The sequence below is a fragment of the Mirounga leonina genome, unplaced genomic scaffold (genome assembly GCF_011800145.1).
Source record: "Mirounga leonina isolate KUSES-001 unplaced genomic scaffold, KU_Mleo_1.0 Mir_114, whole genome shotgun sequence".
NCBI lineage: Eukaryota > Metazoa > Chordata > Mammalia > Carnivora > Phocidae > Mirounga > Mirounga leonina.
This window is the reverse complement of record NW_023270265.1, coordinates 7,221,019-7,244,306: the sequence shown is the minus strand read 5'-3', so window position 1 is coordinate 7,244,306 and position 23,288 is coordinate 7,221,019. Positions and strand designations below refer to the sequence as shown.

At 51.4% G+C, this 23,288-nt stretch overlaps 1 protein-coding gene across 2 annotated transcripts in view; it reads right to left on the bottom strand.

Moving 5' to 3' along the window:
- The window catches only part of ANXA11 (annexin A11), a 41,532-nt gene extending 20,654 nt beyond the window's left edge, over positions 1 to 20,878 (bottom strand). Inside the window, exon 1 of one of the 2 annotated variants that reach the window (XM_035022851.1) lies at positions 20,683 to 20,878. The gene's annotated coding sequence lies outside the window, so the exon portion shown is untranslated. Of the gene's footprint in view, positions 1 to 11,937; positions 12,051 to 20,682 lie in introns of those variants that run through there. The other variant, XM_035022858.1, reaches the window with a different exon arrangement.
- Between the last annotated feature and the right edge of the window lie 2,410 nt (positions 20,879 to 23,288).

Sequence of the window (23,288 nt, the reverse complement as noted above, 5' to 3'; positions counted from 1 at the left end):
GCCATGGCAGCTGGATGACCTGGGGCGCCCTCGGGGTGCACCATCCCTGCCCCCAGTGCCTAACCAACTCAGAGACTGCAGGGATTTGGCTCTCCGACTCATAATGTCTACCTGCTTTCCCCTTTCTCAACATTAAGAAATCTGCTCATCGTCCAGTCTTCGGGTACCTCCAGGCACCAGGAGGGCCTGCTGTACCGGGTGAAGTCGTTCCTGGCACCATCCCCACTCGGAGGTGAGCTCAAGTAGGCTTCTAGGGGCTCCGCACCTTGCTCTCCCCTCCCAGCTGCCTGCCCGGCACTGGCTCTCCACCACGGAGGAGAACACAGTGAGTTACAATCCAGCAGATCTGCTCTCTCTTTGGTGTCCACAGGTATCATGACACCTTCTGCACTGACCAAGGCTCTCCTCCTGTCCGTCAGCAGTTCTGGCAGGCCGGGGTATTTCGCCCATTCTGCAGACACTCTGGTCCGGACACTGACACGGGGACTCACCGGAGAGAGCGTATTCCACATGGCAGGCAGCTGGCCTCTTTAGGGATTGTTCCAATTCTTAGAAACCAGCCTCTGGGGCACTTCCAGCCTCCAGTCCTGCCATTCCGGGGACTGTGTGGCACAAACACCACCCTTGCTTCCCCACTAGGGCCAACCCCCTGCCACTAGGCACTCGATTTCATCCAGCTGTGGCCCTCTGGCTTCTCAAACTTCAGTCTGCAAAACAATCACCTATGGGTCTTGTTAAACCTCAGACTGCTGGTTACCTTCCCCACAGTCTCGGAATCGGTAGGGTTGGGACAAGCCCCCAAATTTGCATTTCCCACACACTTCCCGGTGGCACTGATGCTACTTGACTATGGACCACACTTTGGGTGGCACTGCTTCATCACGCGTCAGAATCACCTGGACAGCTTGCTGAAAATGCCTATGCCTTGGCCCCATTCTGGGCCCTTCAACCTGGGCTGGGCCAAGGACTCTGAAATTTAAACAAGCACCCCTTCCCCACCCCCAGCGATTCTGATGTAACTGATTCTGTGCTCCACACTCCAGGAAACACTCCTTTCTTGTAGGTACTGGGACACTTTCTTGCTTATATTATCCAGCCTTTATTCCCAGTAGTCAGCTCTGAGGACAAGCACCAAGACCTGGGCATCCCAGGATCCCATCAGAACCAAGCTCTCCAGAGAGTACCAAGAGTACCAGGTGAATGTTGAAAGTATATGGCAGCTATACAGGGGACTTCTCAAGGACTGGGAAAAGGGCCTGTTTCTTCAAGCTGTGTATACATCTGCAAGTATAACTGTTAAATTTCAAGGGCTCCACGAGCGGGCAGTAGCCAGAGTCCTCAAACACAGGAATCTAGAAATGCTGTGTTGGCAGAAGAGGCAGAATCATCCAGAACAAGAAGAACCTTACTCCTCCCACTCACTCATCCCCCTGCCATAACGGAGAGCCCTGTTGTTTCCCCACCTCAACCAGGGGAGATGGAGAGGGGGGCCTCCAGGAAGGCTGGGCTCTGCACACCTCCTGGAGTCCAGCCTGACTTCCAGCACATGAAAGGGAAAGGATGGGTGGGTGGTGGCAGTGCTATGCCTGGCACAAGGATACAGAAGTATCCTCCCCAGAAGGCTGGTGCGGGACCCAGAACGTGCAGCAGGCTGAAGCTGAGCGGAGGCTGAGGCCTGGAAGCATCACCCCTGAGACCTCCCGCCCCTCCATGCCCAGCAGCAAACCAAGCAGGCCCAGGACTAGAGTGGGGGCTATTGTGGGATGACCCCTCCACTAGCCTTCCCCAGCCTCGGGGCTGTGGAGTATTCATTTGTGTATTCATCCTTTAATATTAAGACCTCAATCTGTTTTGATGCAAGAATTTAAATATAGAGTTTAAGTCATGCAGCTCAGATGATTCTCTAGTGATACATTTTAAAAATAAAAAGAAGACAAGCCACCAACTGGGAGAAAAAGTTTACAAAAGACACATCTGATCAAGAATTGTTATTCAAAATATAGAAAAGAACTCTTAAAAACTCAACAGTAAGAAAAAAATCTGATTTAAAAAATGGGCAAAAGACCTGCACACTTCACTGAAGAAGACACACAGATGGCTTCTGAGCACATGAAAGATGCTCCACATCAGACATCATTAGGGAGTTGCAAATAAAACAACGAGATACCACGGCACACTTATCAGAATGCCCAAAGTCCCAACCAGTGATAATACCAAATGCTGGTGAGGATGCAGTGCAACCAAAACTCTCAGTCACTGCTGGTGGGAATGCAAAATGGTACAGACCCTCTGGAAGACAGTCTGGCGGTTTCTTACAAAATTAAACACATTCTGGGGCACCTGGGTGGCTCAGTCGTTAAGCGTCTGCCTTCAGCTCAGGTCACGATCTCAGGGTCCTGGGATCGAGCCCCGAGTCAGGCTCCCTGCTCGGCGGGAAGCCTGCTTCTCCCTCTCCCACTCCCCCGCTTGTGTTCCCTCTCTCGCGGTCTCTCTCTCTGTCAAATAAATAAATAAAATCTTTAAAAAAAAAAAAATCTAAACACATTCTTACCATATGATCCAGCAGTCCTTGGTATTAACCCCAGTGAGCTGAAAACTTGTCCACGCAAAAACCTACACACAGATGTTTATAGCACCTTTATTCATAAAGGTCAAAATTTGAAAGCAACCAAGAAGTCCTTAAGTAGGTGAACGGATAAATGCCCAGATGAGGAAATATTATTCAGTGTTAGAAAGAAGTACACTAACAATCCATGAAAAGACATGCAGGGATATGACATGCAAATGAGAAAAGGCTACATACTGCATGATTCCAACTCTCAACAGTCTGGAAAAGGTAAAACTAGTCATTGGTAAAACGATCAGTGGTTTCCAGGAATTACAGAGGGAGGGAGGGATGAATAGGCAAAGCACAGAGGATTTTTTTAGGCCAGTGAAACTATTCTGTATGGTATTAAAATGGTGGGTACAGTAGTCAAAACCATGGAACATACAACACCAGAAGTGAACCCTAAGGTCAACTATGAACTCCGGATGTGTCCCTGTAGATTCTTCAATTGCCACAAATGTACCCCTCTGGTAGGGGTGTTGATGAGGGATATTGATGGTGTTCATAGTAATGTACTTTCCACTCCATTTTGCTGTGACCCTGAAACTGCTCTAAAAAAATAAATTACATTTAAAACTAAAAATTAAAAAAAAATAGAATAAAAGAATAAAATAAAAAGATTAGAACACACTGCAGGGAAATTCAAATACAATCAGAAAGGCACAAAGTGAAAACCAAAGGTCTAACCCTCTACCCAAAGGTCGCCACTGAGCAGTTTCTAATGTGTAATTCAAGACCCCCCCCAAACACACACATAAATGCATGTGCATGTGTGTGTATCTATGGTTTATGTTTGTTCACATGTGTATACAACTGTTTTAAAGCAAGAGATTTATTTGCTTATCTGCAAACTCTCTTCACGCCAGTACCATGCTAGGTTTGGGCAGACTCAGGGGTAATTAATGGTACACATTCCTACCTGGCATTGCTCCTGGCACTGTTCTGGGAGATGAGGAGTTAGCCCACCCTCAGCCAGTCTGAGCAGCTCCTGGCCTCCATACACCGCCCTGGGAGTGGTGGGCATTCCTCCCTGGGTCACTGGGCTGGATAAAAGGAGGCAATGACCCAGACAGGTTGCGAATGAGGCCCAAAGCAAGACAGAAACGTCTACTTAAAGTAATCCACTTCCTTGGGGCACCTGGATGGCTGAGTTGGTTAAACCTCCAACTCTTGATTTCAACTCAGGTCATGATCTCAGGGTCGTGAGATGGAGCCCCACGTCTGGCTCCACGCTGGGCACGGAGCCTGCTTAAGATTCTCTCTCCATCTGCCCCTCTCTCTCGAAAAAAAAAAAAAGGTAATCCACTTCTAAGAATCTCCTATAGAAAAGGATCCCAACCAATGACCTGGAGCCGGGTCCCTGTCTCCCCAGACCTTGCTATCCCATGGGTGTGAAGGGGGGGTGGGAGTGGGAGGGGGCTTTCCCTGTGTCCTTCCTTTTGTATTTTAGGAGTCCTAAAGGGAATACCTCTTTAGGTTTTTACCCCAATCCCAGGTTTACAGACTCCCAAAATGTTCCCATTGGAAAGGACCTTGAAGGTTGTCTAATTTTCAACCCCCTTAGTTTTGCAGCTAAAATACACCAGGGACACTGTTTACTCAAGCCCCACACACACTAGGGAGAACGTCATGGTAGAACTCTGCTTGCTGCCTGCTTTCTCCTAACAGAGCCACGCTGCAAAACCACCTGAGCTAGGCTGCTTATCTGGTGGTCCCAGCCGGTCCCACCACAGGTGACCTACCATAAGACCCCTCCTCCCAGGGCAGAAGGAAGTGCAGTAAATACGCTTCGAACCAGGGTTTGCCAAGGCCATTCCTCATGGCCAGGAGGTTCCAGAGATCCTCAGGTGCCTAGGCTCACACCTCTTCCCTGTCCCCATACCTACAGGGTAGGAGGGAAGCCAGGCATAGCCAGAGTTCTGCCACATACAGTCACTCGGAGCTGGCTCAGCAATAACCTGGACCCCCATCCCCAGCTCAACCTTGGCAAGCAGAAACAAGCAGCTTGATGTACAGCTCAGTGCTTCCTGAACTGTGTTCTCGGACATCAGCTTAACATCTTGCAAGTTGAGAATTTAGAGGGATGCAATTTAAAAGGATAGAGAGATTAGTTGTCCAAAAACTTTGGAAAATGCTGCCTACTACATCCCCTCCCCAAAATGCCAATTCGTAATAGCATGGTAAAGGCTCTGAGAAGTCCTGTAACAAAGGAGCCTGCTTAACTTTATCCCCAAATTTCTCCAGCTTATTAGGCAATCATAACAATAGTTAACATTTACTGAATATGAAAACTTTACTAGGTGCTAGGCACTTTGTTAAGTGCTTTACATGGAATTCAACCTTACAACAACTCTATAAAACAAACACTAAGATTATGATCCCCTATTAGAGATAGGGAAACTGAGGCATGGAGAGATTATGGAACTCACCCAAGGTTACAGGTAGAAAATGAGCCAAGATTCACACCCAGGCAGCCAGGCTCCAAAGCCCAGGACTTTCACCCCTATGCTATACTCTACTTCCTCATGGAGCTCACTGGCCCCAGAAACTAGTATCTCAGAAACTGAAAAACACCGGTGATGGAATAGCCTGGGATTAGGAATCAGGACATCAGGCCTCACTGTGACCCCAGGTACTTCATCAAAGGCAGGATAGGGTGGTGGGAAGAACATGAACTCTGAAGCCAGACCTTAACCTTTCATGATACCCGTTTCTCCAGTATAGAATAGCAAACAGGACTAGAGGGCCATTTGCTAATACTCGGAATGAGAAACATGGGGGCAGTGCAGGGAGAGGATGTGGAGTCGGGGAGTAACACCAGAGGTGGGGGCAGAGGGTGTGACGAGGGGAACCCAGCCCCCCACCAGTTCGTTCTCCCACACCACACCCAGCCCTGGAGCTATAGGTCTTGGGAGCAGCTGTGGTGGATGCTCCCATCTCCCCAAGAGGGAGTCCAAGGGGGAGTCCACCTACAGGGAACTGGCAAAGTTTTCTTTCTTTCCCTTCTGCATGCCTGGGTGCCCGGGGGCCCGGTCCAAGCCCCAGGAATGGTAGGGGCCAGGGAAGCCGAGGCAAGAAGCGGATGGGGCAGCAGGAGGCAAGGTGCGCGGGGAGAAGCACCTCTGAAAAGGCCTCTTGGAGAAGAAACTGCCCGCGAGGAGGGATCCGGAGAAGCAGCCCCCTCGTCCCTGCACAAAGCTCCAGCCTGCAGGCACCCAGGCACCTGCTGTCCGCACTTCTTTGGGGAGGAGCGAGGCAGGAGTGACCACTTTCACACACCAGTCTGTGCTCGTGGGTCTCCCTCCCACCCCTCCACAGCACAGCTCTCCCACAAACCTGGCTCCTTCCTGTTCACAGGACGGTTCTCCCCACACCACACCAAACCGGCTTCCGGAAGGGCCGGAACTTAGTCAAAGGCCAATCCCAATTTGGGATTTCTGAGCAATGGAAAATGAAGGTGAACCCATACATGGTGTCAACATCGGCTCACACCCAAGCCCAAAACGTGACGAGGCCTCAGGCCTCGGTCCTTGCAGATGCCAAGGTTCTTGTGACAGACACAGTGGCAGTGACAAGTCCAAGTTGTGGTCAGGCCCTAAGGAACACCCCCCACCCCAAAAAGGGAAATTGTGGGTTGTTTCCAAGTGCAGTGCAGGCCGAGGAGAGAGGTCTGTGTCTGTGTTTCACCACTTCCGCCTGGGGGAGACTGCTCCCAGCGACACCTTGGCAGAAGGGGCTTCTCCCAGGACCACCTGAGAAGCGAAGCAGGAGAGGCCGGCAGATGTTAACCAGTGCGGGGGGTGCCTGAGCCCTGTTGGCCGCCCCCTTAGCTCTCAAGTCCCTCCCTTTCCCACCAAGTCCAGCCCAAGCGCCCTTTCTCCAGGATCACCTGGGCGCCCGTGGGTGCAGCACCTCCATGCCCTGCAGCGGTCACTGTCTGTACAACACAACTTTCAGTGGCTTGGCCCGGAGGGAACTGGGGGAGCTCCTTCCCTGGACCCCTCCCTCCTCTGGGTGGGGAAAGGGGCAGCCGAGTGGCTCATCTCTGGTCATGCAGTCTAAGTAACACCAACGTCCAACCCCAGATACTCTGTGGGGCCTTCTACCGTCAATGACTCTCCCACACTCTAAACCTGTTCCCCATCATCACAACAACCCACGCTCCCCCATCAAGAGCCACAAATATCACAGGACAGTCACAGGAAACTTCTCGGCTCTGCTGTATGCATTTTACCCACAGCCCACACAGCTCTGATAGCATCTTCTAACACTGCTGCGGAGGAACTAGGGTGACACACAGGGTTTCAAGTCCAAGGACGATGATTCCAAGTCCAGCTCTACCACTTGCTGGCTCTGTGGTCTTGGACATGTTGCCTGACCTCTTTGAGCCTTCTTTGCTACCTGTAAAATTGGGGAAGACACATCTATCTATCTTACTAAGTGGCTGTAGGATTGGATACACTGATACACACGTATAAAGCTACCCACCATGGAGTGTATCAGCATACAGTAGTAGGTGCTCCGTTAGTTTTAACTTGTTCCCTCAGAAGCATTAGCTTGGAACCTATGGTCTGGGTCCTGGCTCTACCACTTGCTGTGTGACCTTCCCGGGGTAACTTTACCTCTCTGAACTTCCATGCTGTCTGCAAAGATATGACCAGCCCCCCTCCCTTGGAGTTATATGAGGACTAAATGAAGTAAAAAAAGAAAAGATCTTTGTAAAGTATGGGACAGCTCTCTTACCTCTGTGACCAACTCACACAGCGCTGGTGTCTCCCAAGTGGCCAAAGAGGACAGGCTCTGATGTTTGGAAAGGGTCATTAAAGATCCTGGACATACACCCAAATCGTTCAGTGTCTGGTATCAGGTGTCCAGCCCACATAGTAGGAGTATGCCTCACCAACTGTACAATTATGGGGTGTCTCAGGACAATGCTGAGGAGAAGGGGTGAAGCAGAGGGCTTTTCAAGGCCCGAGATCAGGGCACCATCAGGTTCCTTGATGAGGTCCTTCAAAAATATCCCAGGTGTGCCTAGGGGGCGGAGTCAGTTGAGCATCTGACTCTTAGTTTTGGCTCAGGTCGTGATCTCGGGATCATGGGGTCAAGCCTAGTGTTGGTCTCCATGCTCAGCACGGAGCCTCCCCGGGGTTCTCTCTCCCTCTCCCTCTCAAATAAATTTTAAAAAACTTAAAAAAAAATATCCCAGACAGTCTACACCCTGATCCCCCAGAGTCTATGAACATGTGACTGACATGCCAAAGGGACTTCACAGGTGTGGTGAAGACTGCCAATCTTGAGATGGGGAGGGTCTCCTAGACCATCCAGGTGGGCCCAACCTAATTACATGAGTCCTTTCCCGAGCAGAGACCCCTTCCCGGTTGATTAAGGATGAAAAGAAAAAATGAGGAGGAGAGATCCAAAGCATGAGAGGGATTCCAACCATGGAGGAAGCGGCCACGAGCCAAGGAATGCAGATGGCCTCTAGAAGCTGCGAAAGACGAGGGTGCATTCTCCTCCAGAGCCTCCAGAAAAGATACCACCCCACCCACAAACACCAGGAGATGCGTGAGACCAGAGTGTCAGACAGAAATGTGGCGTGGTAAGCAGCTCAACCGCTGTGGCAAAGAGAACGGCGGGTGCACTTACCTGAAAGCAGGGCCCCGAACCTATGGAGACCACAGCTTGCAGCTGCAGTATTTATAAGTGCCCAAAGGTGGAAAGCACCCAAATGTCCATCCAAAGGGATGGATAAACAAAACGCAGTGGAGAACACAGAAGAGAATACTATTCGGCCTTAAAAAGGAAGGAGATTGAAACAGGTGCTATGACAGGACATGGCGCAGAGAAATCAGCCCATCACGGACAGACAAACACTGTGTGATTCCACTCCTGGGAGGTGCTTGGAGCAGCGTAATGCAGGTGGAGACGACTGTGGTGGCGGGGGGTGGGGAGGAGGGGGGTCTGGGGAGCTTCTGTTTCATGGACAGAGCTTGAGTTGGGGAAGATGGAAAAGTTCTACAGATGGGTGCTGCTGATGGCTGCACAACAGTGTGAATGTCCTTGGTGCCTTGGAACTACACGCTTTTTTAAAAAATGCTGAAAATGGTAGGTTTTATGTTATGTATATTTTACCACCAAAATAAGTTGTGTGATTCTAAGCCACTAAGTCTGTGGTAATCTGTTATGGCAACAACAGAAAACTAACATGGACAGTGATCTCCTTCCTTCCAGATCCTTCTATGGTGTTCTCTCTGAAAAGGCCTCTGCTCTCCTTGTATAAAAGATCCGTGTGCAAGTCTATGTAACCCAGGAGGCTTCCTTTGACAAGGGAAGCAATAAACCACCAAGACCACAAAATCAACTATTTCAACTGAGAAAGGAAGGACCAGGTGCTTGCCTCTCCTGCAGGTCTGGGAATAAAAGCTCAATAAAGCTTTGCTCCCTTGTATTATCCGTCAACACGAACCACCATGGTGAAGCTCGGGGCTGTGAGAGGTTGTGCGTGGCCAGGCCAGACACACCCAGCCAGCAATGCAAATGCTCTGGGGAGGGCAAAGGTTGGCAGTGTAGTCTACATGGGCGGGGCAATCACACCCCAACCCGCCAGGACCACGCAGCTGGAGCACGGGAGCTCACTCAGCCCTAGCAATGACTCAGTTCATTCCTACCCATGCCACCTCGGCTCTCATTTCACAAAGGGGGAAACTGACAACCAGAGAGGAGGAAGTGACATGCCCAGGTGACACAGCAAGATCCTAAGAGGGCTGGCCCAGGACCCCCCACTTCCTGTGCCCAAAATAAGAGCTCACTGTCCAAAAGACAGGATGCCAACCAGTCACTGCATCTACAGGGGTTGGTCCTGGTTTTGCGGAGCCTGGAGCTCATACGATTTTTGGGGGTCTTCTTTAAGAAAATGAATACACAACATTGCTAGGACTCTGCGAATTCACTGCTAGGACCCCTCCCTGACAAGTGAGGTGGGGGGAGGGGGCCTCCTGAAGCTGAAGCTTACATTCCATTATCTTCACAGTAATTCCACTTCAGCGCTCAGACAGGCACCCAGGGCTGGGCTAGGCTACCTGGGGAAAGAGGAGGATAGGATAAAACAAAAGTCCTGGCCTGCAGCAGGCTTTCCCTCTGCCTGGGGACATAAATACAATAGAGCAGTTGCAGGAAGTTACCCCTAAGGGGTTTAAGAGCCATTCCTTGGAAGAATGGAGATTATGGCAGAGATCAGGAAATGCATTCTTTGGGAGAGGAAGGTGGGAGAAGAGTCTAGAGAACTGGCTTCTCTCTGATGGGTTTTGACCAACCTAAGGCTCTTCTGGGCATCTTTCTCCCTCACTTATTAAATGGGTGAGCCTGCAAGGAGTCCATGGTTGTGGACTTGTGCTGCCCAAAACCTGGGGCTCCACGAGGGTTTTGAAGTTCATATTTATTTCCTGGGGGGGAGGGGAGGGGGCTATAAAAGAGCTGGGCCTGACTTAAATTTTTTTTTTTAATGGAAAATAGGAGATCTGGCAACACAGGTCCTACATTTCCTTGTGGCAGCACACAGCTAGGGAGGCAGCGACCACCCCTTCAGCTAGGTGTGCCTACTTCAGCTGCCCACCGTCCCAAGCTGGGCTCTCCCTGCAGGCACCTGCACGTGTAGTCAAAGGGACAGATGACATCACCCAGGGCCCTGCCAGTTAAGAGGCAACGAGCCATCCGAAAGCCCACAGCCTGTCACAGATCCTCGCTCACAGTGAATTGGGGGAAGAGGGGTGATGGGGAGGACTAGGATGCAAGGCAGCAGGGAGTGCCTGTTCAAATGGCTTGGGAGAAGCTCAGTCCCTTCAAACCTAGAAGACACGAGAGAGTATCTATTCCAGTACCAACTGGTTGAGGTCCCCCAGCCTCACCTAGAATCCCCAGGAAACCTTTCCTTCAAATAACACTTACCAGCAGCTTCTCTTCTAAGGGTGACAAAGTCTCTGGCCAACCTTTTGCTGCTGGAAGTGGAAAGAGATCCCGAGCCTACAGATCACAGTAGAGAAGATTCTCTTTCAGATCTCAGGCATGGGCTTACCCCTGTGCAGGAGGGGATCCTAAGCTCTGCCAAAGGGCCCTGGGCCAAGAGTTACACTGTGCCATGGCAAGAAAATGGCAGGTTCCTGGAGGTGTATGTGTGATGGAAAGAATCACAGGAACTACATGCTTGTGGCTCAGTCAGCGTGTTATCCTGGCACTTTCTATCTTCAGGACTTCTGCTCAGTCAGTTCCCTCTACCCGGTCTGTCTTCCTTGGCTCCTTTATGCCTTCCTTAAGCCTGTGTCAATTTTGGCCTTCCTTTAGCCAAGATAGAGCCCCACCTCCTTCAGGAAGCCCACCGTGATCTCTCCACCCCTAATGATTGCTCTTCCTGGAACTTATCAGCACTTGGCCTAAAATGTTTTCTATATCCTCTAGTATACGAACAATACTCCCCTTTTCCCAATACCTATGATCGAGACATGTATTACCTCATTATATATCACCTCGTTCATCTTCACAATGTTCCTACAAGATAGATATGACCACCTCAAGGGAACCAGGGCTCAGAGATGATACTGACAAGCCAGGGTCACACACCCAACTGGTGTCAGAGCCAGAATTACGATTTCTTAGGCCTCTCAGTGCAAGACGCAGAGCCCAGGCTGTAGGACAGGCCTCTCCCCTTCCTGCCACTGGCTCGCACAGGGCTGGCCACGGCGACAGGACACCAGTGGACCCTGATTCATCTCTTCCACATCCTGGGTGGCACCTGTTCTGATGGCCTCTTTGGTCAGAGCTTCTGGGGCATAGGCTCCAGGAATTCCAGGGGCAGAGAGGACGACACAGCAAGGACAGTCTCTTCTCTCCCTCCCACACCAAGCAAGGCAGGACTGCAAGTGTTTTGAGGGTGTATGAACATCCCTAACTCTGCTAGGAAGGGCGTAAGTGGCCTCATCCGCTGGAGGGACGGCAGAGCCCCAGGGCCCTGCCCTCATGGGGATCTGCCTCACCTCTCGGGTGCGGGCACAGTGCCATGAAGCCACAGAAACAAGCCAGAGAGCCCCAGGCAGCACTCCCCAACCCTGACCATATTTTCCCAGGCACTGAACAAAAAGCCTGCACAAGGTGCTGTTAATCATTGAACTCCCCACCCACAGGCCATGAAGTAAGACTCGCCGGAGCCTGCGTCAATCATTGGCCAGGCCGTGCCTCAGACTGCCCTCGGAGGGCTGGCACCTGGGGCTGAGCAGCCTGGAGATGCTCCGGACAAGGGAGGCTGGGCGAGGAGCAATGGGGTAGTGTTGAAGCCTTACCAGAGGGCTGAACTTGAGCGAGCGAGTTCTGAAAGACACGTCCTAGAAATAAAAGTCAGTTCCCGGTGCCCTGGCATTGGCTTACACAGGAATCCTACAATACTGGACCTGGACGTGGCCTTCCTGAAATCATTTGCTTCAACCGGCCCGTTTCACTACGGCGGGGAGCCGAGGCCCCGAGGGCAGAGCGGATCTGCCTGCCGTCTCAGGATTGGCTGGAGGCAGGACACAGACCGGAAGCATGTCTCCGGGCTTCCGGTCGGACGCAGGCACGGCCCACGCCGGCTCCCTCCACTCAGCTCCCTTCTGGGTGCCCTCCCCCCCCCCGGCTGGGGAAATGTAAAGGCTACCCTGGGAAAGACAAAATGAAGAAGTGACCAGACTCTGGGGCGGGGTGGTGAGGGGGGGGCAGCCTAGAAGGAGCGAGGGTCCTCAGAGCCTCAGCAAAGCGGTGGCAGCAGCTACTGGTCGTTCCTGCGCCAGCCCACGGGGTGGGCGGCGGCCGTGCCCCGCGCTGCCTGCTGGCTTTGACGCCGTCGCGACAGGCCATTCCCGCTTCCTGACCTAAGGAATAGCGGCTTGGCCGATGGCAAGGCTGAAGTTTCAAATTAAGCGCAGCAGGAGTTTCAAATTAAGGACAGCAGTGGGTGGTGTCCCAGGAACTTCTGGTTGTCCCCTGCAACCATCTGCCCTCTCTTACTTCCGGCACAGAACACAAACCGTTGCCTGGCACACGGTAGCCTCAAATGAGGACTAGTTTCCAAGCCTCCCTGGTAACCAGGCAGGGCCCGGCCCTGCAAATCAGCTGCCCCGGCTCACATGGGTGAAGGGAAGCCCCTGGAGCAGTGCTATCCGGGATGGTCCCCACATGGATGCAACAGCGGGGGTGGCTGTCAAAAATGAAGATTCCCAGGCCTCACCCCAGACTTCCTAAATCAGAGCCGTTAAGGGTGGGCCCCAGAAATCTGTGTTTTAACAAACCTTGCCGATTATTCTTACATATGCTCACATTTGAAAACCTCAGCCCTAGAGAATGCTGGGGGCAGTTTTATACAAGGAGCCTGGTGCCAGGACGACCTCATGGAGCAGACATTGACCCTGGCCTCCAATTTCTGAAGAGCGAGGGGAGCTCCTCTCTTAATCCACGACCAAACATGAATCGTAATGTAGGAGAGGTAGGGAAGGGGGATGATGAGAAACCTACCCAAGTCAGCAGAAATCAGGACAGAAAGAACACCTAAGTATAATAAATAATAAACAGAAAACAAGATGCAAGGAATAAAATCAAGAATATCTGGTATGTGAACAGTCTGAATTCTCTATCAAAGACAGAAACCACCAAACTTGGTTTGTTGTTATCACTGCCTTTTGCCATCCTCCAACCCCAGTCATGTGCTGAGCACAAAAGAAACATCGTCTTTTTTTTTTTTTAAGATTTATTTATTTGAGAGAGAGAACGCACAAGCAGGGGAAGGGGAGAGGAAGAGAGAGAATCTCAAGCAAGCTCCATGCTCACACTCAGTGTGGAGCCCGCCATGGAGCTCGATCCCACAACCCTGAGATCATGAACTGAGCTGAAACCAAGAGTTGGAAGCTCAACAGACTGCCACCCAGGTGCCCCAACACTGAAAAAGAAAGATTAAAAATTAAGGGCTGGCAAAGACATATTAAGTAAACACAAAGGAAAATGAGAAGTGGAAATATTTATATTAAAAATATGTTGGGGACTTTTCAACAATCCTGCCTCAGCAGGCTGAGGTTTTTTTCTAGTCCATTTTCAGCCACTTGCCTTTACCTGAAAACACAGGACTTTAACACTACTCACTAGGATTTTCCCTCAAACCCATTGATGTGACTTAAAACACAAGCACAGAAAAGAGCCTAAGACTTGGGAGCCCAAGTCTTTATTTTTTATTTTTTTTAGAGGGGGTAGGCAGAGGGAGAGAAGCTCCAGTAGACTCCCCGCTGACCCTGGAGCCTGACACGGGGCTCGATCCCATGACCCTGAGATCATCACCCGAGCCGAAACCAAGAGTCGGATGTTCAACTGACTGAGCCACCCAGGCCAGGGCCCAAGTCTTCATAGCTCACATTTGGCCTTGGGACATTTTTGTGTACTGACTATTTTGTCACATCCCTTGCAGAATGGAGAAAGGCCCTGTGCTGTCGCAAACGAGGAAGGAACAGTGTAATTGCCAGTCAGAGCTGTCCCTGTCTGTAGATGCAAAGGAAGGAGCAAGAACCACAAAGGGAGAGAAGTAGTACCTGGACCTGTCCCCAGAGCTTGCAGGCAATTATTATTATACCCATCCCTCCTAAGAAGTTGACTATCGTGGGGACCATTGGGACCGGATTATTTCATGACAATCGGGGAGCTGAGAAGCAGGTGGGGGAGATCCGAGCACCACTTGCTCTCCATAAGCCTGAACTGAAACAGGCCCTGGTGTAAACCCTCTCTGGCTGATGCCTGCCTCTATGTTTCTGAGCCTTTCACTTACTGTCTTACAAAATACACTTATTTGTTCATTTTAGGTCTGTAAAGAAGAAAGGATTTTCCCAGACCCTTGGCAATATAGTCTCCTAAAACACAGATAACGTGGCACGTAGCCACCCCCCGCTGTTGCATCCAAGCAAAGATAAGCTTGATAAACCTGCATACACCAAACATGGATGTCAGATTACTACATCTAGAACAAATGTAAGTATAGCCTGACTTAAATAGAGATTATAGTGAGAATTTTTGGAACATCTCTCAGAATTTGACAGACCAATAACGCAAGGAAAGGCAGGCAAGCTCAAGTTAACAGATATATCTACAGTCTGTGCCCCAAAGAGAATACATAGCCTTTCTTGTCCGTGAAACCTTCTGGTATGGATCATATAGTTGCCACAAAGAAAATCTTTTTTTTTTTTTTTAATTTATTTGAGTGAGAGAAAATGAGAGATAGCACGAGAGGTAAGAGGGTCAGAGGGAGAAGCAGACTCCCTGCTAAGCAAGGAGCCCGATGTGGGACTCGATCCCAGGACTCCAGGATCATGACCTGAGCCTAAGGCAGTCGCTTAACGAACTGAGCCACCCAGGCGCCCGCCACAAAGAAAATCTTAATACAGCCCAGCGAGAAGAAATTTTGCTGATCACATTCACTAATCATAACCCAATAAAACCAGCAGTCCACATTAAAATGTGATCATACTCCCCACAAAACCACTTAGAAATTCAGGATGCTGTCTTCTAAAACATCCTTGGATCAAGACCAATCTACATGGCAGGGCAGCTGGCTGGCTCAGCTGGAAGAATGTGTGACTCTTGATCTCAGGGTCACGAGTTTGAGGCCTGTGTTGGGTGTAGAGACCACTTAAATAAACAAACAAACTTAAAAAAAAAAAAAATCCCTGATCTACATGGTGACCATAAAGGAACAGAATGGTGTGCCTTTCAAAGGCCCACCAGCTAGAGCTGTCTACACATGAAAAATGTTGAGCTTTACATGCTTTTTATTTTTATTTTTTTAAGATTTTATTTATTTATTTGACAGAGAGCTACACAGCGAGAGAGGGAACATAAGCAAGGGGAGTGGGAGAGGGAGAAGCAGGCTTCCCGCTGAGCAGGGAACCCAATGCGGGGCTCGATCCCAGGACCCTGGGATCATGACCTGAGCAGAAGGCAGATGCTTAACGACTGAGCCACCCAAGCGCCCTGCTTTACATGCTTTTTAAATCAAAGTAAAAGACTAAGAATATAAACGAAACAATTTAGATATTAAAAGTGGAGCAACAAAATAAGCCAAAAGTAAGAAGGAATGAATAATGATAAAGGTTGAAATTAATGACCAAGAAACAGAAAAAAAGTGGAAAGGATACAAAAAAATTATCTGGTTAGCAAATCCAGTTGGAATACCATTCATAGTATCTACTAAAGATGTATTACAAGGCCTGTGATCTGTCCCTGATTTGGAAAAATTAATATAAAAATGTCAACTCTTCCTTATAAATACATTCAATGACATCCCAATCAGGGTCCTATAGATTGTTTATTCCAACACTACTTCAAATTATAAAAACAGTCAGTGGTCTCAACACCCATCAATAAGGGAAAGGTTGTATAAACTGTGGTCCCTCTGCACTATAGAACATTCTACAGTGGCTACTAACCCTGAGCACCGCTCACCCAGAGTTACTGCCCGTGATAAACTAATCAAAACCACAAGCTGCGGAGTAAGGTGTGCAGCATGAATCCATTCTGTGAAAGAAGCAAACCTTTACAAGGACCCCTGGGTGACTCAGTCGGTTAAGCGTCTGCCTTCGGCTCAGGTCATGATCCCAGGGTCCTGGGATCGAGCCCTGCATCGGGCTCCCTGCTCAGTGGGGAGTCTGCTTCTCCCTCTCCTGTTCCTCCTCCCCCTGCTTGTGCTTTCTCTCTCGCTCTCTCAAATAAATAAAATCTTTAAAAAAAGGAAGAAGAAGAAGCAAACCTTTACAGGTCCCTGTGTCCATACGACACAGAGGGATGGAGGGGGGACCCCTGGGCTGCAGGCCACCCACACTGCTAACTCCTCCGGGTGGAATGGGAAAAGGATGAGCTGAGAAACAGAAACAACACCCCTTCAGTGCGGGCCTCCCCCAGCACCACCCAGTCCCTCTCCTTCAAAGCTTGTCTACACTCAGCATGGCCAGATCTGCACTCCTGCAACTCCTCCGCCCATTCACTACAATCTGGCTTCTACACCAACACCCCAGCAGAACAGCCATAGCTAACGTGCTGAGTGTCCCCCTTGTCACTTCCCACAGCAACAACAGCCACCACCGGCCACTCCCTCCTACTGAAGTGGACTCGCCCTGGCTCCTGCGACCTCACACTGTCCGGTTCTTCCTTCCCCTTCATGGACTGCTCTTTTTCTAGCTCCTTCCTGGGCTCACAGTTCCTTTACTCAACTGTTCAAGGTGAGTTCTTCAATCTCATCATGTCCTTTATAGCAGATACAATGTCTTTATAGCAGATAAAAATGTCTCCCTAGCCCAGACACAGCTGCCTACTCGGTTCCCCAATGGCACCTCAAATGCTCCATGTCCAAAACTGAATTCACGATCATGATCTTGCCCACCCTCCAGACCTGGTTCTCATCCAGTATCCCATGTCTCTGGGGAATCCAGGCAGACAACCTAGGGTGGGTGGGGTGGACTGGTGCTTTTGTGCACGTAGCATAGGGCCTGGCAAACAGTGGGTACTCATTAATGTTGGTTCAACAGAAACATGCCTTGTCACCCACTTCCTAAAAATAGCCGTGACCTTTTAGGTGAACACAACAAACTCACATCTGCTATCACCAGCACCCCCCCCCCCCCCACATTAACACCCTTCCCCGCCCAGAGATGCCACTCCCAGGCTTAATCTGCTACATGCTCCCCCTGCCCAGCTAAGCCCCTCTGGGTTTCTCCTCTCCACCTTCATTCCAATTCATCTCAGCTCATGATCCTCCCAGCCAGCCTCCCCCCCAAGCTCCAGGTGACAAAGGCTAGGGACACCAGACTTCCCTTGCAATTTCAGGAGCAATTCTTCCCTTCTTTTCTGCTGAGGCAGTGGGACTTTCAGGAGCACAAGCCCCTGGAAGATCAGACACTAAGGGATCACAGAGCCAGGTGTCAGCCATCTGCACACTCCAGCCCATCTCAAGGGTTCTTGCAGTAATGCACCCAAGAGATTAACATTGTCATGATCACACCCTGACTGATCTTAAACCCCCTCTGCAAACATCTCACCAGATTCTGCAAACAACCATATGAGGTAGGCATTTTACCATCCAGAACACTAGGACCCTGTGTGGCTCCACAACTTGTCCCAGTGACCCAAAATGGATGAGAACTCTTGATTCCTGAGTCCTCGGTTGCCCTCACCCATTACTTTCTCCCATCAGCATGTTCGAGTTACTGTTAGGGCCCTATGTACTGTTAGGATCCTCCCAAATTCAAACCACCGGCTGACATCAGACCCTCATTTCATGCGGTGCTGGGGCCAGGGTCAGCAGGCCTACTGCGGTGCGTTTTCAGCCATTATTAGAAAGCTCCACTGAATTTCAACAACTCCTTGTGAAATTGCAAATTCCCAACAAAGAAACTTCAGTTTCTTCATTTCCCCTAAGAGCTTTCCTATCCAGGATCACTCAAATTCCTGATGCACCAGGGGACAATGGCATCAGTAGGTGTTGTAGGGAAAAGTCCAGAAAGACCTGAGTCTGCCTGCTTGGCTGGGACTGTGAAGGACACCAGCACACAGACTCTTCCCCGAGTGCCCCCCGCCATGGGATCAAGTGCCAGAAGCTGCCTCAGGCTTAAGGAGAGAGGAACGAAGGAGGTGAATCCAAGAGGAAGGAGGGAGAGAGCTCTAGAAAGGCCCTGGGTTCTCTGCACAGATCCCCAGCACTCGGTGCAGATTTCCTTTCTACATTCACTTCCTGCCTACACCGGCTTTTTGTCTCTCTCTACTGCAGTGAATTCCCAAGAACCCACACTAACCTATTCTGGCTGGATTCTTAACTCCTGTCACTCCAAACTACCCATCCTCCCCAGAATCACATGAGCAAGGCATCACTAATCGATCTTGGCCTTCTAGGTACAGCAATCCAGGGTGGGCCCTATCTGTTACCCTTGCCCTGGCTCCATAAGGGAATCAAAGGGGCCTCTCAGGCAGCCCCTACTGCCACCTCTCAATCTGGACTATTTCCATCTCAGGCTATCTTTTGTTGCCTACTCAAAACCCAGCCTTCAAGGTCTAAGATCAAGGAAAACCTTACTTTCTGGGCCTGCCTCTTATGCGCAGTGAAATTCTGCTGAGCACATATATTAGGCAAGGCCTGTCCTGGGTGCTGTGAGACCAGGAGAGGAGTAAGAAACAGCCCCTGCCATCCAAAGACAATGGACAGGGCAGAGATAAGACACGTGGCCATACAAATACTAAGCAAGGCAAGTAGGGAGAAGTGATGCCAAAGGAGTGGAGGAGGAGGGCTGCGTGGGCTCAGAGTATGTCTTGTCCTTTCCTCCTAGGAGCAGGCCCCTGGATGGCTCCCAGGAGGGTGGGGAATCATGGGCAGAGACAGGGGAGGAGGGCATTCCAGGAGGGCAGAACAACATGAACTACAACAGAGGAACTAGCAGGAGAGCAGTTCAATTTGGACCTCCAGCTGCAGGAAAGAAACGACAGCTATTATTACTGTATTATTATTGTTGACACTTCTGTCCCAGGCCCTGCCGTAAGCTTTACCCCATGTGGATGACATCCACCTAAAGCACACAGGTATGGCCTAACAGTCACCATTTCAGCTCAGTGCCTGGGCTGTATGGTTGTAAAGTATTAACTCATTTAATCCTCACAATGCCCCTGTCACGTAGGTATTATTACCCCCACTTTAAAGATGAGGAAACCAAGGCACAGAGACTAGTAAGAGATAAGACTATGGAGGGATGCAGGATCCTGAGGTACTGAGCACCCAATGCCAGGGGCAACAGACTTCCCTGGCACCTCACCAGATCTGTCTTGTCAGGGACCACCTAGAAGCACAGGAGTGTGCCTTGAGGGAAGGAGCACTGTTAATCTTCCTGGAATCCCCAACAATGGATTGAAGCAAGGAAGGAATGAAGGAACATAATGAGAGCCATTTAGGAGTGAGCAAAAGAACACACCCTGCCTGTCCAGCTCCTGGACCCAGCCTTGCCCTCCCCTGCAAGCTTTTGTTCCTGTTGTGGGAGCAGGGAAGAGGCTTATCCCTGGTCAGGGCAGCCAGAAGTAAAGCGTGGGGGAGAGGGGATCGGGAGAGAGAGCAGAGTGGCTGGATACCTTGGATACCCAAAGCAAAGCAAGGTCACTGATGGGGGGGAGCGGAGAGAAATGTCCCTGGGGACCAACTGTAACTTGCTTGGGCTAGAACAGGCTAGCTTAACTTCTCTCCTCGGAAGGGGAACTTTGCAACTGTCCTTTAAACCAATAAACTGGGTTTCTGCCCTTTTAAGCCTTCATCAGGCTAGGTGGAGCCCAGGGAGAGAGAAGAGTTCAAGAATCCCTCCCTGAAACTGTAGCTCAAGGGGAAAGTCAGAGAGGGTAAACACACAGGTGAACACAGAGCCCGGGATGGTTCCGCATTCTCTCAAAGGGCCTTACAAATAATCTCCAACAGCAGCAGCTCCCAGGATTTGCGTCCTCCCGGTTCAGGAGGAAAGTTCATGAAGCCAGCCTCCTCTGCGAGCTCTCCTTAGCACAGGCCGGAAGGGCACCTACACTCTCGAGAACTCGGCTGGGTCAGAGGGGCCCGGGCCACCGGCCATCCCCATTAGCAGCCAGTCGCCTTCTGGTCGCAGGTTCACCTGGTCGCAAGTTCACCCAGTCGTCCCACGCCCACCCAGGAGGGGCTGAACCCCCGACCCCAGCCGCGCAGCACAGTCACGAGGCCCTGGCCACAGGGGGCCGGCCTGTGCACCGCCCACCCCACAGGGAGGGCAGCCCCCCGCGGCCGATCGAGCCAGGGCAGCCGGGCCGACGCAGCCCGTCGGGACCCAGCCCGACAGCCCGACACCACCATCCCCACCCCCACCCCCAACCGCCGTGCCGCCGTGCAACCTGGAAGCCGCAGGGCCGCGGCGGGAGCCGGCGCCGGGCGGTCCGGGGCTCACCGGCCGGGCCGCGGCGCTCTGCCGCCACCCGGTCCCTTGCCGCCGCCCCGCCCCGTGCCTCCGGCGGGCCGGGGAGCCCTCACTTACCGGGCCACTGGCCACTGACCACAGGGGTGGGGGCCGCGAGGGGCGAACGGGGCCGCGGGCAACGGCGGCTATCTATCTCCGCGGGCGTCCCGGCCCCGGCGCCTCGGTCGGCCTGGAGCTCTGTCCCACTCCGGCTCTCGGGGCACTCGGCGTACTCCTCGAGCGTCGCAACCGTCAGGGCCGGGCCGGAGGAGGAGCCCGCCGGGCGGAAAACTCGGCGGTGGCCCAGCGCGCCCCGGGGCGGAGCCTCTCGCGCTGGGGGCAGGGCGGGGCGAGGGGTGGGGCCGGAGCGCGGTCCCGCCCCCAGGTGATTGCCTGGAGGGCTAACCCGCAGAGAGACGCTTCCTGGGGCGCGGGACTAATCGCAGGCCTTCTGGCGCTGTTGGACCGGGAGGGGATTCCGCCGGTGCCGGGAGGTCGGCGAGGAGCCCCCCGCTACGCCCGCCTCCTCCGTCAGTCGCGCCCTGAGCCGCGTTCTCCGGGTGGGTATTCCCCAAGCCCCCTCCAGCCCTGTGTACCATTGTTAGCGACTCTCCTTCAGGTAAAGAGGGCTTTCCACAATAGGAAGGTCATGCAACAGTATGGAGGTGGGGGTGGGGAGAGTAGCTTTATAGTGGAGAGACCCGACAAACTACCTTAGCTAAGTGATCAAGGTCAACGTCAAGAGAGATAAATCATTAGTGATACGATGTGCCCATGTGGTCTTCCTCCCAAGAATATAGCCAAGAAAAGCCTAAGGAGATAGGAAAATAATGTAGTGTGGCATCCTGGAGGGGATCCTGGTAAAAGGACATTAGAGAAAAACTAAGGAAACCTAAATAAACTATGGACGTCAGTTAATAATAAAGCATCACTATTGGCTCCTTCACAGTAGCAAAAGCACCATGCTAATAGGAAATGCTAATAATAGAAGAAACCAAGTGTTAACTTCTCATTTTTTCTGTAAATATAAAACTATTCTAAAAGAGTTTATTTTTGGAAAAAAAAAAAAAAGCTCGCACGGGTAATAAATGAATATATGGTAGTTTAAAAGCAGTTTTTAGAAACTGAGATTCACACTTTACTCTTCCAGCTCACTTTTAGGTGTGCCCTTCCAGATCTTTATCTCTGCAGCACTCTATGTGTGTATATACTCACCTAGATGTACTGTTTAAAACGGTGTTGCAGTATTTTTCTGCGACATGCTTTTTTACTCACTACATCTTGGAGGGTCTTTCCTTGCAAGCGCACCTTGTTCTACTTGGTTCTTCCCAAGGACCCAAGGGGTGCGCAAACGTGCGTGTCACCTAGGTCCTTAGGGAAGGACATTTCGGTTGCTGTCGGTTTGGGGCTATTGCGAACAGCACTGCTGGTCCTATTTCCATTTTCAGAGCGCACAGAGAGGGAGGGACTGGGGTGCTGTAGGTCCAAGGGGAGATTCTGGGTAGGGTTGGTGGTGCCGGGCGGAAGCCGCGCCCTCCGCCAGCCAGTCGCCGCCCGACTACGAACCTCGGGGACCCAGTCATTTTCCGCGGCCTGTGCAACACCGCTGTTCCCGCAAAGGCGCGGCCCTTTTTCGGGGCTGAACTGCATTTTTCAGCGATGAGTGGGCGGATGAGAGTGAAACTCAAGCCAAAGGCTCCAGTGCGACTCGGAGGAAATGCCCCGCCCCCACCCCCAGCAGAAGACGAGCCAAGGGTCAGTGGCACCAGGAGACTCGGCCAGGCTTGGGTATTACCGCGGTGGGGGTGCCCGCGGCGCATCAGGAGCGGGCGTCGGAGCGAAGCCCCCGCCGAGCCCGCGGCGCTCCTCCGAGAGAGCGTCTGTCGCCTGGTGCGCCCTGGGCTGGGGGCTTCGTAGGGGAAGGTCACACCTGGTGCCCACCCAAGCCTCTGCTTGGACACCCTGCGCCGGCGCCGCCCGTGCCGCGGCTCCCGGCGGCCTCAAAGGCAAGCTTCTTTGAATGGTTCACTTTTTCCGTAGATGAGCTATTGCTTCCTTAAATACCACCTTAAAAAAAATAAATCAGTAGGGGCGGAATTCCTTCTGCGTGTAGCACACACTTTCCTACGTCAGGACTGAGCTCTTCAAGGCCCAGGATGGGGGATAGTTACCACTGTGCTCACCTTTCTGTGACTTTCAACCATTTATTTTTAACAAACGTCATGTTGAGCTCCGACTCGGTTGGGACACTTGTGTCGGGGAAAAGTTTGGTCCGCAAGCACCTGGGTCCTGTCACTTGGAAGTTCTTTGAGCCTCGGTGTTCTCGCTTAGAAAATCTTCCAAATGATCTATGAAAATCTGTAAAGTGACCACTGCTTCATCGTTGCTAGGGGCTGATGCAAACATCAGATGAGGTAAGGGGAAGCGAGTGCCTTGTAAACCGGTCAGGTGCTTCATAATCTTTCTTATGTTGAGTCATTGTACAGACAGTATTTGAGTACAGGCAATGTGACCGGCCCTGTGCTGGGTGCCCCAGAGACAGGGACAAAAGAAAACTCCTTTGCTCTAAACACAGTTCTTCTCTAGTGGAAAAACAAATAAATCGCAAATACCTCACAAAATACAGGCTTGTAAAAAGGATCCTTGGGGGGGCGCCTGGGTGGCTCAGTCGTTAAGCGTCTGCC